Genomic DNA, 11,606 nt, shown 5'->3' on the forward strand with positions numbered 1-11,606 from the left:
AAAAAAAAAAAAAAAAAAAAAAAAAAAAAAAAAAAAAAAAAAAAAAAAAAAAAAAAAAAAAAAAAAAAAAGAAAAGAAAAGAAAAGAAAGAAGGAAAACATTTATTTCTAAAACTTTTATATGTGTTCACTTAAAGCCATGTTATTAATAGGCGGTGAGCTGGTTTTCCTGTAATATGGAATATATCATACATGCCTTACTATAGATTTCCAATATGGGGAAGGTAGTATGACTTCTAATAAGAAACTAGGATAGAGAATTTTAGGCTGGCTATTGTGGTGCACACCTTTAATCCCAGCACTAGGGAAGCAGAGGCAGGAGGACAGCCAGAAAGGTCAAGAAACAGCATGGTAGAGAAATTCTGGTAGCAATGTCATGATTTTTTTTTTTCTCTAAAGTTCCTATATTCGGTGGTTTAATCCCAGCATTCAAGAGGGAGGGGGAGGTGGCTCTCCATGAGTTCCAGGCCAGCCAGGGCTACATGTTGAGACCTTGTCTCAACAATTTTTTTCTATATATAAAAGAGAAAAACTTCAAGATTGAAAGGAAACTGGACAAAGCATGTGACAGGTGGAAGGGTAAAATAGTTCTTACACACTGGGACTTTACTTATAGTAGCATGAGTGTCACAGAACCAGCGTATGTGATATCATGTTGTTTGGAGAGGAATGCTTCCATCCAGGAAGATCTAGCAATGACCTAGATTCTTTTCAATGAAATGCTCGAATGCTTATAGCCTTTTGTCTTGAGATTCATCTCTAGGGCACTTATTCTACACAGACAGTTGCACATAGGTAAAAGGCTTCTGGATAGAAGTATAGAATTTTGCTTCTAGTAGCAGAAAACAGAATAATAGCAACTATCTACTCAAATGGGTGGAAGGGAGTAAGTGATTTACAGAATGTCACAACACACCATCATACCACGAAGCCATAAAAAGTGAGATCCTCATCATTTTTATGGGTGGCCATCTCAAAGGTGTTCTGTGTTGTGAACAAAGTATCATCCAAAAATATTATCTATCCTGTGCTTCTAGAGTTGGCATACATGCTTGCAGATGCATTAAGCATTTTTTTAAAAATATACTTTAAAAAAAAACTGGTAGCAGTATTTGACTCTGTGGAAGGAAAATTGGTGCCAAGGGAGAAAGACTGCTTTTGCCTTTTACGACTAGATTTTGCCTTGCTTGTGTTTTTACTTATGAATGTAATGGCTTTATAAATTGCTTTATCAGTTTTTATCAACCTGTATTCTGGATAAACATTTCATAGCCACAGCGGAAACTGATGTATAACGAATGGGGGAATTTGAAAAACTATGAAATATAGTAGATTTTTACCACATAGGATTTGGAGGTGCTGATACATTGTCATAGTTGCTTCAAGCTTATTTTTTTTTAATAAAAAAAAAAACTTAAAATGTTGCAACTAAGGTGTAATTCTTCGTTTGAATCCTGTTGCTCTCTTTTCCATCCCTCAAGGACAGTGACAATCAGGACTTAACAGGTGATGACCTCAGACCACACTAACCATTAGAATGAAGTGAAGGCGGAAGGCAAGACATTGAGAACTGAAATGACTGGAAAATTGGGTTCTATGGCATCAAGAGATAGTACAAAGATAGTAGAGAGCTGGGGAAATAGCCCAGCTGGTGGGGTTCTTGCCATGCTGCATTCAAACCCTAGAAACCATGTTAGGAAGTGAGGTGAGGTGATGGAGATGTAATTCCAGCACTGGGGAAGTGGGTCCAGGCTCCTGCCCTCCCTTCCTTCAGTGATGGGGTGGGACCTGGAAGTGGCAACCCTCTCCTCCCCAACTTGCTTTTGGTCACGGTCGGTGTTTTGTGACAGCAGTAAACCCTAACTAAGACGTGTGTGCTTGGCCTACCAGCCCCGGTGCTGTCTGCTCTTTGTGCAACTAGCTCAGCCCCGTCTTCTAATCACCTCCTTGTGGCATGTGCTGCTGAAACAAAGCCTCCTCAAGCATCCGTTGGGCACTTAAAGCAGCCGGGAACATCAGAAGAGGTTGCTTGGTCGAGAGCATCTGTAGTTTCCACAGAAGTAGTGGGAGTGGGGTGGCACAATATCCCAGCAGGGCGAGCCACTCGGCGCCAAGCCTGATAACTCAGTTTGATCCCTGTTAACACACGTGTTGAAAAGAGAAAGCAGAGCCCACAAGTTGTCCTCTGATATCCAATGAGTTCGCCTCCTTGGCGCGCGCGCGCGCGCGCGCACACACACACACACACACACACACACACACACACACACAATTTTTAAGCATTAAAAAGTCTGGGCCTGTGAGGATGACAGTGACAGCTCTGGGATCTGGCAGTCCTCTGACCCACTTTAGGTAGTTCCAACTAACCTTCCATCACTTACAGCCTCAGCTGTTTAAAAGAGGTTTCTTAGTATTTGTAACAGAGATCTGTCAGGTCCCAAAGGCTCACTCAGTACCTGTGGCTCCTCCAAGCCCTCCTCACCTTGCTCCATACCTGAAACCTCTCTACTCCAGAGTCTGGGCTTCCCTCCCCTTCCCCCAGCTTCCCATTCCTACACAAACCTTCCATTTCAGCCACGTGCTCTCAGTCCTAGGCTCTTCTCTTGGTCTTCATGCCCTCCCTCTTCTAACCCCGCCCCCTCTTCCTCGCTCATACCCCCTGCCCCTCTTCCCTCATGGCCAGGTTCAGTCTGGTCCTTTCCCGAGGCCTCTGGTTGTGCTCTTCCTCACAGCTACGATAAAACCTTTTTTTTTTTTTCAACCTTACCTAGAAACAGTCAGGTCCTCATTTTCATTCAAGATCTAAGTAACATTAAATACTTTTTCCCCAGTGGATTTTATTTAGTATTTAACTTCTAGCCAAATGCCTTTACAGACCGACAGTGCATCCCCTTGGGAAAGACTCAGCTCCCTCATCTGCCTCATAGTGACACCTGAAAAGGGTTGCAAGGCTGAGACAATTGTGTAGTTTTGCTGGACCAGACACCACAATCTCTCTGCTATTTTCAGGTATAGAAGAGGAGATTCACTTCCCCCTGCCCCCCCTTCTGTGAAACAGTTTTCAAATTAAATCAATTTAAAGTAAAGGCAAAATTCACAAATATGAAAAAAAAGCGTTAAGCGTTTGCAGGGTCTCTGCCTCCCCTCCTTCCATTTTGGGGGAAAAAACCTAACACTGTGAATGCTGTGAGCTTGAATCTTGGTGAATGCAAAGCCAAATAAGCGGAGTAGAGAAGGATTGCCTGCAGGAGACGAACACAGGAGTCTTTCCCAAGAACAAGGCTCTTCTCAAATGAAAGAAGTCTGGGATTTTTATTCAGGGGTCCCCGTATCCACTCATATGGGGGTGGGCCGGTCTTAGTTACTTTTCACCATGACCAAGACATGTACGCGCACGCAAACGCGTGCACACACACACATTAATTTGGGGGCTCACAGTTCCAGAGGGTTAGAATTATGACCATTATGGTGGAGAGCATGGCAGCAGGCAGGTGGGCATATGTAATTGCTAAAGTTAAGTTTTAAGTTTAAATTACTATGCTTAAGACGAATATAAGACAAAACCACCTCTAGCCTGTAGGTCCCACTTGTTCAAGGACAGACAACTTCCTGGAATGCTGGGGGCCTGTTCATGTAAAATAACAAGCCCAGTGTATTCACTTCTATAAAAAATCATGGTGGCACCCATTGCATGGGATGTATGCTTGATCATATGTAGGCGGGAGGTACATCAGGATGAATGTTCATCCCTGATTGGATGAAGACAGGAAGTATGTATCCTTATGGAGTTTGCCTCCATAAGCCCATGTCTATTGTAATTTGGAGCCATATTCCCAGAATCCTGGGTAAGGGCATGGCCAGTATTCATGGACATGGAAAATATTTAATAAAGCTTGCTTCAAATTTGGCTCCAAACTTGCGGTGATGCTCTTATATATTCTTGCCGGTTGGGATTAATATTTTCTGGAGGCCCCATTGAGAACAGACTACCCAAGCAAATTCGGAAGCCAGACTTTCAGTCTTAGACTCTGGGGTTGAAGGACCACCTCAGGAGACACAACCTTGAGACTTTCCAAGCATACTTTTGGTTTCAAAGACTCTCAGAGTGCACTGCTATGCTGAGAGAAGCAGCAAGCATCTACGGAGGCTTCTGCTAGAAAGCCATAGTAATTTTCGGTGACATCACTTCCATTAGCATCCCAGTCTGGGATGAGGAGGGGTTCTGCAGGAATAACAAAATTGCAAAAAAGGGGACCCGAGATGAAATAAATGACTGGTTCCCATTCTCCTTTGCAGGTTCCTCTTAGATGGTTGATGTCAGCAATCATAGGGCCTTTGGTCCTTTTGTTTCTTCTAATTACTGTTGGTCCTTGCATCATTAATTTGTCAACTAGATATGTATAGATATATAAATTCCCATCTGGGTATCATTAAGCTGATGATTGTTAGACCGGAATATGAACAGATACTCTCCACAGAGTCAAAGATTTGACTCAAGATATAACTCAGGGGTGGGGAGGTGTGATGGTTAAAGTCATGTTTTAAGTTTAAATTACTTTCCTTAAGAAATCTTTGAAACAAAAATGGCTCAGGGGCTGGAGAGATGGCTCAGAGGTTAAGAGCACTGGCTGCTCTCCCTAAAGGTCCTGAGTTCAATTCCCAGCAACCACATAGTGGCTCACAACTATCTATAATGAGATCTGGTGCCCTCTTCTTTCACGTAGGTGTACATGCAGGCAGAACACTTGTATAAATAAATCTAATATTATAAACACATAATAAATAAATGAATCTTTTTAAAACAAAAAATGGTTCTAACCTGTAAGCCCCACTTGCCCAAGGACAGATAATTTCCTGGAATTCTGGGGGCTGTTCATGTAAGCTAACAGCCTAGTGTTTTCACTTCTGCAAACAGCATGGTTGTACTAATTGTACAGGATGTGTGCTTGATCACAAATAGGCAGGACGTACATAGGTAGGAGATATACAGGCAGGAAGTATGTTGGATTGTGTGCTTGCCCCTGATTGGACAAAGGTGGAAAATACATAGCTTTGTGGGTTTTGCCTTTATAGGCCTCTGTCTAGTGTAATTTAGGATCATTTTTTGGGAATCCCAAAAATTCAGACAGCTCACAACTGTCTGTAGCTCCAGTCCCAGGGGATATGATATGGATCAAACAGATATGTATGGACCTGGCTAGTATTTATGGACCTGGACAGTATTTAATAAAGCTTGCTCCAAATTTGGCGTAAAAACTGTGGTAGTGGTTTTATTCTTGCTCAGTGGGACTAACACATGATGCTGGAGCAGTAGCTAAGAACTTACATCTTTATTCATAAGCACGAGGCAGAAAGAGTTCAGTGAGAATGGTGTGATTTCTTGGTTTTGCTTTTTTTTTTTTTTTTTTTTGAGATAGGTTTCTCTGTGTAGCTCAGGCCATCCTGAAACTCACTCTGTAGACCAGGCTAGCTACAAACTCAGAGAGCTACCTGTCTCTGCCTCCTTAGTGCTGGGATTAAAGGTCTGCACCACCACTTCCCAGCTTGACATGAGCTTTTGAAGCCTCAAAGCCCATTCCCAGTGTGACACATATCCTCCAGTGCCAAACTTCTCAAACATTTCCGTCAACTGCAGACCACATATTCAAAGATATGAACCTATGGGGACCATTCTCATTCACACCACCATAGGGCCTATTCCTGGGCATGCTCAGATAAGGAGCGCACACCGAAGTGTTGGTATAATGTTTCTGTGGAATGTACATAATTTACCCTTGTTCATTCACATGCTGATTTCTCTACCCCACAATCTTGTGTCAATCCCGGCATTGCATTATGATGTTTATTCTAAGCATCACCTGGCTCAAGTTTGTGTAAACGTGCCGCCATTTGTTCTCTGTATTGTCAATAAAACAACCAGCCAATGCTGAGCAATGGAGAGAATAGGGTGGGGCATCCTGGTCCGGAGGGGAGGAGAAGGAAGTGAGTAGGGAGTGTCAGAGAGGAGAGGACTTGGAACCACAGGAGAGATGAACTGGACCTAAGAAATGACTGAAAGCAAGTATAATGTGAGAAATCTGAATGGTAGGAAACTATGTGGGCTTGGAGGTTTAGGATGGAGTAATATTGCCCAGCATTGTGCTCTAGGTTAATTAAATAAATCCTAGTCCCTGTGTGGTGATTTGGGTATAAAGCTGGTTTAGGAATAACCGCTGTTTAACTAAGAGGTAAATCAATAATAAATATGCTTAATAACCAACAACACCTAAGCATGCTTCTTTTAAGGTCATAATTTTAAAAGGAAAGATAAGATATTTTGGGGGGCATTTAATTCAAAAGTTGTGAACCACACATGTCATATTATTGTGATGGACAGGAGTATTTCTGGGCTGTTTCGGCTAGAATTGCACAAAGTTTTGGCTGAAAATAGATGCATCATTGTTTCAGGGGTCTGCTGTGAGGGTGCCTGCCTTGCTTATGTCTGAGTTTATTCAGGCCTTAGCAGATCTAATTCATATCTTAAGTCCTCGTTGTTGCCAGTTGCCATACTGACAGGCTGCTGGTCAACCTGGTCTCACTTGCCCTTGGCTGGGGGTGGGGTTTGGGAGGTATATACCTGGGTCCTCAAATGGCAGAAGGGGTGCTACCACCCCTTTCACAGGAATGTGAGTGCTTCTGGAGGTCCAGTCACAACCCACCACTGAAGTTAATTTGAGGTGCAGACATGATTCCAAGCTGGGCTTAACTGGAGCTGAAGCCTTGGATGGAGGAGTACTGGCCTTGGGGTTTTGAGGGGGAAAAGACCACTTTGGGGTTTTTCTTTGCCTCTTCCCTCCTCTTCTATGAGATTTTTGACTGGGCTCATTTTCTTTAGGGAGGTTCTTTGGCTTCAGTGTTGCCCTGGATCGTCTATATCTCTAGGCGGTTAGTGGACCCAAAAGATGATAGATGCTGATGACGTGGGAGCCAGCTCCAGCTTCCACTCTTCTTTCCCATCAATTCCCTTGAAAATTCAGGGGCATCACTTAATCTCCTATTTTGCTACATCCATGGACAGACTCTCTCCAGTTACCTAGATAAATGTCAAAGAGGCCACAGTCATTTCTAGGTAGTGGGGGCTTTGAAAGAATGAGCCATTTTTGAACTGTCCAGTATTGACCCTGTAATATATCTATTAATCCAACTATTCAAATGGTTTTGTGGGAGTCTTTGAAAATGCCCTTTATCAGGAAAAGAAAGCTACCCCTCCCCATTTGGTTTCACCCTCCTCTGGAATTTTTCTGGAGTGCATGGCACGTAATCCTATACTTTGCCTTTCTGTGCCTATTGAGATAATTGTCAGTTTTCTCCTTTAACAAATCGTGATGCAACAGAGAACAGTTGATTTCCAGATGTTAAACTGAATCTTGCATCTTAGAATAAATAAATCTGTTATGCTCGTGGGAGAAGAAAATTATGTACAATGCCCCTGAGACAAATGATACATTGTTTTAATATGCCAGCTATGCTGTTATGATGGTTAATATTGTCAATGTGTAGCCAGGTATAGTGTGTCAGGTATGCCTTTAATCCCCCAGCATTCAGGAGGAGGTAGAGGTAGGTGAATCTCTGTGAGTTCCAGGCCAGAGTGGCCTATGTAGCCCATTCTAGAAAATCTAGGGTGACATAGTGAGACCTCCTCTCAAAATAAATAAATAGAAAGTGTTGTCAGCTTGTTAGAATCTAGAGCCACCAGGAGATATACTTGTGTATATCTGCAAGGGAGTTTCTAGCTTTGGTTAACTGAAGTGGTTAACTTAATTGTGGGTGGCATCATTGCATGGGCTGGGCATGGGCATTCATTTCTCTCTGCTTCTTGACTGTGGATACAATGGTATAAAGAGGTGATTTTTTTTTTCCTGTAAAATACTTAAAATTTAGTTCCATTAAAAGTTGCCTCGTTGTCTTGGCATCAGGTTAGAACTTCAAACTATAATCCAAAAGTTAACCCTTTCTCGCTGAGGTTGCTTCTTGTTAGGCCTTTGATCCCAGCAGAGAGAAAAGTGCGGTAGGTACAGCTGAATTTAGCTCTATTTAACTTGTACACATGTACAGAAGGACTCTGCACCCATTTTATTAGAACTGTTCACATGCTCCCCCCCCCAAAAAATATTCTTGCAAATGAAAAGTTATCTTTTTTCAATTCTCTGGAAAAATTCGCACAAGAATGGAATTATCCATTCCTAGGTGTTCCATAAATCTGGTGAGACTGTTTGAGACTAGTGTTCTTCATTTGATTAAAACAATTTTTGTTTTTGGAGGTGGGGTTGAAAACTGGGGTTTCACACTCTGGAATCCTGGTGTGATCCATATTTCTGAAATAGAGAGATAGAAACATGAACGCCCCCTTACTAAAAATAAAAGAATGGCGCCAATGCTGAGTGATCCTCCTGCTGGCGCACAAATCCTCATGATAGCAGGGTTCTTCTGGAAAACCTGAAGGAATATAGTCCAGATGTAAGCATTCCCCTATGGTATAGCACTGGGCTCAAGGTCATAAAACTCACTGATCATGTGCCCCTCATTCAGAATCAGCCAATCTGAATACAAATGTCCACATTATCTGTTACAGGATTAGTCTCAGCTCAGGCTTGAAGACAACACAAGGTTGAGCTTCTCCTTTGGAGGCAGTTTATGTTGGAACATACCTGTCTGAAAAACAAGGTGGAACAGATCACAGTAGACTATCTCATGGTCGTATGTAATAACAGTTTGGGGGAAGTTTTGCTGCCAATCCTGTCACCTTGGGTCCTGTAGTCCTGGAGTTTCCAGTTCCCAAGTAGAGCTGGTCCTGGGACATGGTGAGCCAAGACTCTGTCCTGACCTCTTTGGGTTTCTCAGTTGCTGAACTTATTGTCAGAAAAGTTAACTGTACTTACTGTGTGACTGATCCTGATTATGAAGGAGAAACTGATTTATTGTCACATAGATCGAAAGGAACTGTGGGGTCAGATGGAGTGGCGCACACCTTTAACCCCAGCATTCCGGAGGCAGAGGCAGAGGCAGGCAGCTCTGTGTGATAGGATAGCCAGAGCTATGGAGAGAGACCTTGTGTGATAGTTTGAATGGGAATCTCCCCCACCCCCCCACTTCCCACAGACCTCATATGTTTAAATGCCTTTTCCCAGCTACTGCAACTGTTTGGAGAGGATTAGGTATGGCCTTCTTGGAGGTGTGACTCTGCTGGAGGAGGTATGCCCCTGGAGATGGGCTTTGAAGTTTCAATAGCACCCAGGCCCAGTCTCTCTCTGTCACCTGCTGCTCAGGATGTGAGGCTCTCAGCTACTGCTCCAATGTCATGCCTTTTGATTCCTGCTCTGATGATCATGGACTAACCTTCTGAAACTATAAGCAAGCTCCATTTAAATGCTTTCATTTTATGAGTTGCCTTGATCATGGTGTCTCTTCACAGCAATAGAACAGTAATTAAAAAAAAAAATGAGCCTTTTTTAAAAAAAAAAAAATTGAGCCTTATTATCCCAAAGATGTGTCCCTCTCTTCCTGTTATTTATTCACTACCTGATTTTTCTTTTTCTCTTTCTTTTTTCCTTCCTTCCTTGTAATAAAACCTTTATTATTTTTTAGCAAGAATAATATGTGTTTATTTTAGGAATATGGAAAATACAAATAAGCAGAAAATATCATTAATAATTTGATCACTGAGTGGACTCTCATTTTTCGTAAGTTTATATTGATTGATTAAATAAAATGAAATGAGCTAATGATGAGATGAACCTATATTATTGTATAAACACAGGTTCTTGGGAGCATCGAGGGAGGGGGAAGCAGAAGGAGAGGACCTGCTGGTGGGGGTGGGGGGGGGGAAAGAAGGCAGAAAAGAGGGAAAGTGGAAGGAAGGATGGAAAAGGGTTAACAGAACCAAGATGTCTGTGAAGGGTCTCTGGGAGAGAAGCCCTGCCCCTAGGTGGAGAGCAGGTTATGGCAGCCATGTCCTGCGGCAGGTAGGGACTTTGACATCCCAGCCTTTTGTTGTAATAAATGGATAATGGGAGAAGAATCTTTTCTGGATCCTCCCGGCTGACATTGGGGGCACTGGTTTTGGGGCATGGGGTAAAAAGCTGGAGTGTTGGCCAGGTCCCACAAGCAGGCTGTTGTGTTTGCTGCCCAGGACCTGTGAGACCATCTGCGATCAGGTCCAGCTGATGCAGTCTGTGAGGTTTAGGCCAGAGCAGCACCTGAGTTCTGGATGCAGCCCTTGAGGAAGCAGGATGCTGGAACATGTGTATTTTAGGGGCAGAAGATGAAGTCAAGGAGTTTCACTTTTAGGCCCATGGTCTTGGTAGTTGGGTAGGGGAGTCCCCCAACCAGGGGAGGAATTCCACCCTCAGGAATAGGTGGTCTGGGAAACAGGCTGTTGATTGACAGTACTTATCTGGAACATGACTTGTGAATTATCTCCTGAAGTTTACAGAAAGAGACAAATTGGCTTGGAAGACAATTTAAAATCTGATTAATGTTAAAGCTCTAAACAGTCTTAATACGATGTAGCATAGTGGGGAGAAGAGTTTTTATATGCCTGAAATTACTTTCTTATCACCAACCTCAAAATACCTTCTCAGACCCTCAAACACTTTATCAGAAGCTTAGAACTTAGGTAAAGTGTGCATCTTTGAGAGGGCAGGTGCAGCCTTGGTTTCTGCTGTTCAAACCCATCAGAGACCTGAGAAGAATAACTTATTGGATTCCTATCCAGACGGCCTTCCCATCAGGCTCCTGTGGTGGCAGTGGCTCTTGTGAGCGCAAGTCCTAGGGCAGCATCACAGCATCAGTCTTTGGGTGCTGGGCCCAGCAAATCTGAAAGGCCTTTCCATGGAAGAGGAATTTGGGAGAATGACCGACCTTATTTTGTCTAGGCAAAACAGTCAACTCTCCTGGTGTTGTGTTTGTCCACAGTTCAGGCAGGGCCTTGGCAGCAGCCAGTTGGGGCAGTCCAGATGGAGTCATCTCTCATTGTGCCCAAATATTCCTGGAGTCCTTGGGGTCACCACTAGAAGCAGGGGTCTCTGTCATATTAGGCTTCTTTATTATGCACTTAATGCACTTGCTGCAGATTTTCTGACAGGTTTGAGGACCATGATCTATTAAGTATAGCTGAGCCAAACAAACTTTGATTGGATAGTTTCCCATCCTCGGCGTAACCTTGGAAACAGAAAAGGAGACTAAGTAAGCTTAATCAGTGTTTTGTTTTGTTTTGTTTTGTTTTTAGCATGACAGTTAATATATATCTGAACTAGTATCAAAGCAAAACTCTCAGCCTGTTCATAGACCGGGATACTGCTGATCCAACCATACTGCATCATTTCAGACTGAACAGCAAAAGCTTAAAAGGTGGCAACAAAGCCATGGCTTCACCCCCTTTATCCCCAAACCAACATGCCCATCAACCATGTGTCTTAAGTGGCCTGCTTGGCCTGCAGGGGGAATTTAAAACTGAATCACCAGTGCTGCACCACCGTGCCTCCCACTGTCTCTGTCAGGGCAGACCTGCATGGGCTAGCCCTTTACAGTCAGGGTGGGGGTGAGGAACCTGGAGCCAGTGTGCGGACA

The 11,606-nt window shown here is 43.2% G+C and overlaps 1 protein-coding gene across 2 annotated transcripts in view; it reads right to left on the reverse strand.

The window, feature by feature from the left end:
* Positions 1-9,702: 9,702 nt before the first annotated feature.
* Slfn11 (schlafen family member 11) overlaps positions 9,703-11,606 on the reverse strand; it is a 29,679-nt gene continuing 27,775 nt past the window's right edge. For both annotated transcript variants that reach the window (XM_055619665.1, XM_055619664.1), the window contains exon 6: positions 9,703-11,198. The gene's annotated coding sequence lies outside the window, so the exon portion shown is untranslated. The remainder of the gene's footprint in view (positions 11,199-11,606) is intronic.

The sequence above is a fragment of the Psammomys obesus genome, unplaced genomic scaffold (assembly GCF_907164565.1).
Source record: "Psammomys obesus unplaced genomic scaffold, mPsaObe1.curated_primary_1811, whole genome shotgun sequence".
In the NCBI taxonomy this organism is placed as follows: Eukaryota; Metazoa; Chordata; class Mammalia; order Rodentia; family Muridae; genus Psammomys; species Psammomys obesus.